This window comes from Lepidochelys olivacea, assembly GCF_965140295.1.
Source record: "Lepidochelys olivacea isolate rLepOli2 genome assembly, chromosome: 10".
Taxonomy (NCBI): Eukaryota; Metazoa; Chordata; order Testudines; family Cheloniidae; genus Lepidochelys; species Lepidochelys olivacea.
Genome location: NC_140420.1, coordinates 48439386 through 48447127, shown reverse-complemented (window position 1 = coordinate 48447127; position 7742 = coordinate 48439386).

The following is a 7742-nucleotide window of genomic DNA, read 5'->3' as shown; positions in this document are numbered from 1 at the left end:
TCAGAGTTGGAAGTGACCTCTGGAGGTCATCTAGTCCAACCCCCTGCCCAGAGCAGGACCAATCCCAACTAAATCATCCCAGCCAGGGCTTTGTCAAGCCTGACCTTAAAAACTTCTAAGGAAGGGGATTCCACCACCTCCCTAGGTAACGCATTCCAGTGATTCACCACCCTCCTAGTGAAAAAGTTTTTCCTAATATCCAACCTAAATCTCCCCCACTGCAATTTGAGACCATTACTCCTTGTCCTGTCATCTGCTATCACTGAGAATAGTCTAGATCCATCCTCTTTGGATCCACCTTTCAGGTAGTTAAAAGCAGCTATCAAATCCCCCCTCATTCTTCTCTTCTGTAGATTAAACAATCCCAGTTCCCTCAGCCTCTCCCCATAAGTCAATAAGTTATATATCACAGTGTATAACTTTGTATCTCACAACTAATTGTGTAAGTCCCTCGTGCCTTGGTTTCCCTGTATGCCTCATGGTGATATTTACACAGAAGCTTGCGGGGAGACAGAGTTGTTCACGCATGTGAGTTAGGGCTTTCAGATCCTGAGATGGAAAGTGCTGTAGAAGTATTTATAATTGTTGTTATTTCTGCCGGGTTAAACAGGACACAAGGAAAGGCTTTGTTTACTCACAATCACCTTGGGTAATTAGCCAATGCGTAAAAACAGTTGAGAGGAACTTGAGCAAGATAAGCCCAGCCCCAGATGTACTGGGCTGCTTCAGCCTATCAGGGTTGCAGCTTCCTCCCTCCCTGCCAGCCTGATTAGAGCAGAAGCCAGGCAGCCAGATACTCAGGGGCTGCAACTCTCCACAGCCCAGGTGACTTTGATGAAGCAAAAGATCTAGCCCTGGAAGCTGGGACTCCAGGATTCTGATTCTGGGTCTGCCAGTCACAGACTGTGTGAGCTTGGGTAAGCCACTGGTTAACATTGCTGGGCCCTCTGTTTCTCCCACTAAGGGACAAGGACATTTCCCTAACTCCCAGCTGAGGTTAGGAGGTGTTGTAGGGCTTGTCTACACGATTCATTAGTGCACACCCGTGGGGTGTAAATTCTAGTCTGTGCCAAAGGGTCACACACTAGCTGGCATGTACGGGCCCTGCTGGCACCCACTACAAGTGCCCCAATGCATGTTGCATGACAGTCTCCATTCCAACCCCCTTTTCCTGTGCACTAATAACTCTCTGAAACTTTCACCTTTTAGACAGATATTTTCTAGACTTTCATCCATGCCCAAAGGGGAACTCTTTCGGAAAGTTTTGAGCCAAAACGGGGTAGGCTTTTTTAAGAACATGGAGCCTGGAAAATAAAACAACCCTTTTCCTCATTGTGAGAAAAAAACTGGATACTCTGCCTCTCCAGCACACCTTACCCACCTCCTCCACGGGTGTAAACTCAGTTAAGGAAGGCCAGGCTATGCATGCATGTGTGTGTCTAGCTGAGCTGTGACTGTACATGAAGCACATGAGGAAACTTTGCAGCCCTTGCCTCAGCCACTGTGAGGTACCTCATCCATTCCCTGAGCAGGAACCCCTACTGGGCTGTATCGCTAGGTCCCTTGAGGTCAATGGGAATCTTTTCAATGACTTCAATGGGCTTTGGATCAGGCCCATACTACATCCCTTAAAAGGAAGGGCAGGCAAAAAGCCAGGGTTGCTTGGTGAGACCGTTCTTGGGCAGACTGGAAATTAGAGGAGCCGCTGAAATTGAAAACAAGCTCACACTGCCCTTACGTAGAGTTCCCCAAATGTCCAGCTTTTTGTGCAAAGCTGGATTTAGTTTCACTGGCTTTGGGGCAGCAATCTGCAAAAGTAGCTGAGCCGCAAAGCTAGGTGGGGCCTGCACACACCAGCATGTTTCTCCTCTTTACCCCATGATGTTACACTCCTCCTGGAGTGGGCTGCGTACGTACAGCTTACTGTGCACTTTTCCACACACATGCCTTAGATGGACTCTGACTGATGTACCTGGGTCCAAGGCTGTAGAAGCAGCATGTGATGTATCAAGAGGCAGTCTGGGCTTACGTAGTGAAAGACAGTATCGTAAGGACACCTGTGCTCAAGGAGGGAGAGTTCAATTTTGATGATCTCAGATTTTGGAGTGCTTAAAAGTGCAAGCTTAACATTCATGCAGGATTAAATTTACTCTGTGCAGAGGCTCAGCACTGTGCTTATGTGCTGCTTAAGTCCCATTTAAGCCTCATTTGGAGGGCTCAAGTGGGACTTGTGTGACAAGATGGTCTGGTTAGGGCAGTAGCCTAGGACATGAAATTCTCTGCTCCTCCACAGACTTCCAGTATGACCTTAGGCAGGTTATTTAATGGAACTTTGTCCTGTTAATTCTCATCTAACCATAAACGGGAGACCAAGAATCCTTTATTTTCACCAACTCCCCAGTGTAAAAGACCAACCATCTCACTTTCTCATCTCATTCCTCCTTTCCCCTACCTGAGCACCCTCTAGTGTTCTAAAGTGTGTACTGCAGGTACTCATTCCTGCTCTATTCAGTAAACCTTAGCTAAAACAGGAGTGGGTGGCATGGATTAGACTGGAAAGTGTGAACAAGCTGAACTCTTGGGCTAGTTGAGCCCAACCTTGATATGCGAATCTGAGCTGGAGTTACTGATCTTGCACATCAACAGCTATTTTGCACTGGGCTGGTTTTAGCCACATTGAAATGTAATAGTTTCTAACCCTGCCAACCCAAACCAATGGGCATTCCCAGTTCCATTACTATGTAGGTGCAGACAGGTGAGATTCCAGGTGGAGTGGGTAGGGGTGCTACAAAGATGCACAAAGAGAAGATATCAGATTTTGTGGCAAGGATTTACTGGAGATCACTAGATGGTCTCCCTGCACTTCCTTCCCAAATCCCCTGCCTGACCTCTTCCCCCCACCCCCAAGGCAGCATATTCCTTTGCAGCGAGCTTTGCGGGGTGAAGAGAAGCAGAAGTGGATTTGTTTATCGTTTAATCAATCTGTTAAAATGTGCACTCACAGGGCAGGGAGGGGCCACAGTCCTCACCCAAAGCCAGGCCGCAGACAGGGAAAAGGCAAGAATGTTAATGGGAACCAGGTTCGCTCTTCAGTTTCCTTTTCGTAGTCACTGCTGGCAGAGCGGGCCAGATTCCTTGAGCAATCTGGGGCATATTCTTTACTGGAAGGTGGATCTTAGCTGATCCCTGAAGGGAGCTGGCTTTAGTCTTTACCCTTGCGCACAGGCTAGTGAGCTTTGCTGAGGCCCAGAGGAGACACTCCTGGCACTGAGTGAATTAAGATTTCTCTGAGTGAGCAAGAGGCTACACGGTAAGGACAAAGACGAGGGGCGGAGCCAGACTTTGCAAGTGCACAGGCTTTCCTTGCCCATGGCTCCCAAAATCCTTTACAAAGTGGGTAAATATCATCTGTCTTGTGACAGCTACAGGAGAAACAGAGGCACAGAGAGGGCAGGGTCCAAATTATTAGATGTGGCCTCAGATATGGAGTATGCCAGTTTTTGGGTGCCCAACTTGATTGTCCTTGGACTGAATCATCAGAGGCAGTGAACCCCTGTAACTACCATTGGCTTCGACATCCACAAAGCCACCATGTTATTTGAAATCCCTTCTTTAAACAACTGCACCCACGCACTATCCCTGCACACCTTCTTGTGGCACGCTACAGCACAGCAGGGCCGCTGCTTCTGTTTCCCTACTGGTTCCTCGCTGCTCCGCCCAGCCTCCAACACCTTCTGCATTGACGGGACCTAGCCAGAGAGCTCGGTCACAGAATAGTTCCACGCCTACCAATGTGCCCAAAGTCCAAAAGCAACACAAACATGTCCCTTCTCTCCCTCCCAGCCCACAGCAGCTGAGCTGGGCTCTTCCTTTTTAACTCCTCCCTCGAAGACACCAGCTTCAGGTGTTGCAGGGCAGTGCTGATTGGTCCCCAGCAGCCCATTAACTCTATCATGCCTTCGTACAGCCCATCACGCTTTCCTTTGCTAAGATGCCCACGAATCACTCCCAGCTGGTGTTGGTCATGCTGGCAATCTCTTGTGATCCCTAAGGCCACTGGAGCCACTAACTTATGCTGTCACACCTGCTTCCACTGTTCCCTGGTCTCTTCCCCTTTGTCTGCTTAGTCCCCTGTTGCATCCTGTCTAAATCCTAGATTGTGAGTCGGCTAGTGCAGGGGCCATCTTTCTGTTATTTGTTTATACAGTGCCTAGCACAAAGGGATCTAGTTCTTCTCTGCAGTCTCCAGGACAGGTCCTACCTCAAATAAATAATCATGGGTGTTCTGCACTTCTGAAAACCCAGAGCCTGGATCTGGATTTAAGAACTTAATTTTAGGCCCCCATTTTTGCAAATCTCAGCCCACATCACCTGGGAGAGTGTATGTGTCCCTGGAAAGGGGGAGGTTGCAAGCGATCAGCAGGAACTGGGAACAATTCACAGGCAAGGTCTCATTTCCCAGAGCTGTACTAGGTCTCAGTTCCCACAGGGAGTTTTTCCCACAGTCTCTGCTGGGAGGTGGAGCTTATCCCTCCCCTCCTCCCCCCTATGGAGGAGACAGAAAATCTAAATCAGAGGAGCCTTTCCCAGAAAGGCTGTTTCAGAATCAGGAATTGACGAGAATTTGTAATCTCGAAACCCCACTGGGTGGCCTGTGTGTGGAAACCTAGATCTTGAGTTACAGCCAGGCAGGACAAGCCAGTGAGCTGAAGACCGCCTGTGTCAGGATCAGTGCTACTCAAATTAACATCAGAAACAGATGCCACGCTAATGGCACCTCCAGCTCTCCATGGACCTGGCCCAAGTCTCACTGAAGCCAGTGGAAAGTTTCCTGGGAGCTGAATCAGGTCACGAGTGGGGAGGCACCAACGATATCCATCAGCCGCGCATTGAGAAAGAAAGATGCCACAACGGAGGCATCTCTGTCTCTTTGCACTGGGACTGTGTTGGAGATGCCCAACTGGTCTAGAGCTCATTCAGCAACACTAGCAGTCTGCCAACTGGGGCAGGGGTAAAGGGCAAAGGCGGTCCTACAAAGGCGGGACTATCAGTGTGTTCTGCTTCTCCACCTAAGGACTGCACCAGAATCAGCCATTCAGCAGAGAGACCCAAAGAAAAGGGACTATCGGCGAGCTCTGCTAGCTCAGGGCCGCTCAGTGTTTACAGGGAACAAAAAAACCTGGGGGGTCCTACTCTTTTCTACCAAAGTGAAAGTGACAGCATATCTGCCTGCCCCCTCCTGTTCCCCCACATCCGTTCTGACCCCTCATCTCACCTCTGCCCCCTCCAGCCCCCATCTGTTCCCCCCACATCTGTTCTGACCCCCAGTCTCACCTCTGCCCCCTCGTGCCCCCACCTGTTCCCCCCACATCTGTTCTGAACCCCAGTCTCACCTCTGCTCCTCCTGCAGCCACCGGGGTTCTCCACCCCCAGGAACCTCTTCACCCCTGGCCCAGGCTGAGTGCTGCAGGGGGGAAACAGGGGGGGGAGCAGACTGACCCATTGGGATGAGGGGGAGGAGGGGACTGACCCATTACTCACAGGAGTGGGGAAGAGGGAGTGGAGTGGGGAAGAGGGAGTGGAGCCACTCTGAGCTGTCAGGCTTCTTCTGCTCCCTCCTCCCTCCAGTTGAGAACAGTGTCAGCTCCTGAGGGGAGGGAGAGAGCTTTGCTCACTTCCTGGAGGCAGCTATGATTGGCTGCTCTGCCAATGGGGGGGGGAGCTGTGAGGAAAGCAGCAAATCAGAGGGGGTTTCCCTGGCAGGGTGGGGCTAGGCGCTGGTCAGGGTTCCGCAGGGCGCAGAGTGCCCTCACGTAGGGGCACCGTTCCACCCTGCCCTTGGCTCCTGCGGCCAGGGCAGCCTGGTGTCTCTGGGCTGGGCGATGGGGAGAGCGGCGCCTGGCTTCCCGCTCGGGGCTGAGGGGTGGAGACGGGGGACCATCGTGCCAGTGCCCCGGGCTCCTCAAGCCGCCTGCGACGTCTGCATGAACAGAGTGAAATGGGCGGTGCGGGGCCCCAGCAGACATGAGGTGCTGGGGTCCCACGTTTCTCTGGACAGGCCAGTTCACGCTCCTCTTCCATTGTTGCACTGTCTGTGCTGTACCGGGGAGTAGCAGGCTCTTTGCTGTGGCCTGCACTCTGAATCAAAGGGAGGGAGAGACCAGCCCATTGTGTGCCCGCAAGGATGAATAATGTGATTCAATAGGAGGCTGGACTACGTGGTCTGGTCTCGGGACATCTGGTTTCAACATGTGGCAAAGACAAAGCTTTCAGCCGTCCCCTGCGAAGTAACTACCTCACACAACTCTGCAGCCAACTGGGACACAAACAAGTTGTTAACCCTCCTACCACATTAACAGCACAAGGCCAGTAAACAAAGCAAAGGGCAGCCTGCTGGATCCAGGGGTGAAAAATGGAGCTGCTATAGAATTATGTCACTGCTGCTCCAGGCCCAACCTCTCCCTGCAGGAAATGCTGTCAGAGCAGGGACAGGAGGGTGCTCAGAGCTACAGTAGTGCAATCCAGTCCCTGGAACGGTGCGGGAGTGCCAGCCCTAGGGAGGGACCCAGTAACTCCATCCCAGTTTCTCCCAGTAGGAGTGCTAGGCCCTATACTCTGGTACTAGGCTGCTGTTGCAGGAGTCAGGAAGGGTGTCAACCCACTGTGGAGAATGTAAGTGCCAGGGATCGCTGGATGTGAGGATGCAGCAGGCATGAGGGCATGTTCGCTGCATAGTATACAGCACGCACCAAGACGTTCATTTTTATTGAAAATTACAGATCAATCCTAACTGTCAAGAGGATGCAAAAACATGAACCAGCAGAACTCAATCCAAATGGGGACCAGATGCAGCCCCTCTGGATTCCCAGGGATGTTATTGTTTTAACAATATGCTGCTGGACCACATGACCCAAGTGCTATTTTTAACCCGGGAATAACTCCAAGCAGGCCCAACTTTCTTTCATTGCTGTAATTTATTCTTGACATTTCCCTTTAAAAACAAGGGCCCAGTGCCAGGCCCGTCTGCCGCCCAGTGCAGCATCATGGTAACTCTTCTCTCCTGTCTCCTAAGCCACATGCTGTTCTGGAGTGGCGTATGGTGCGTGGATTCTCCCTGGAAGTAATAGGTACCTACAGCTATATTCATAGCCCCTGGTTCCCAGAATTCTGCTGCTAAGACAAGAAAATTAAAAACTACCCCCTTCCCCCAACATGGGACATTTCTTTGCTGGCCTGAAGTTCCCCTTTCTTTCTGTTTGGCCCCAAGCTCCGCCCCGCCAGCAAAGGGTTAGCTCCACCCTGATGCTCCGCCCCTGCAGCAAAAGGATAACTCTGCTCCCAACCAAGGTATTTCAAAGACACGGGAAACTCAGAGGAAAAAATTGTAAGAAGTGGCGGAGGGGGGGAAACCTGTGACAGCTGCTAGTGGAAGCAAAAGTCACCACCGTTCAGAGCCAGACTGCACTACCTCTTTGGACAGATGCGGCTTTCCAGGAACAGGCCAACTCCGCTCTGCATCTCTTTGTGGCGTCCGTATTACCACAATGAATGTGGGGCGGGAGGGTGGACGCTCGTATCACTGTTGCAGCTTCTCCACAGAGAGTGGTGTTGATGCTCTTGGTGCCTTATAAAGGGGACTCCGCTGACTGGGAGATGAGGCGCTTGTACCCCTGTGTTCTGCTACATGAGAGGATGGCTTCCACAGCAAAATGTATATGGTCTCAAGGCCTGATTGCTCAAAG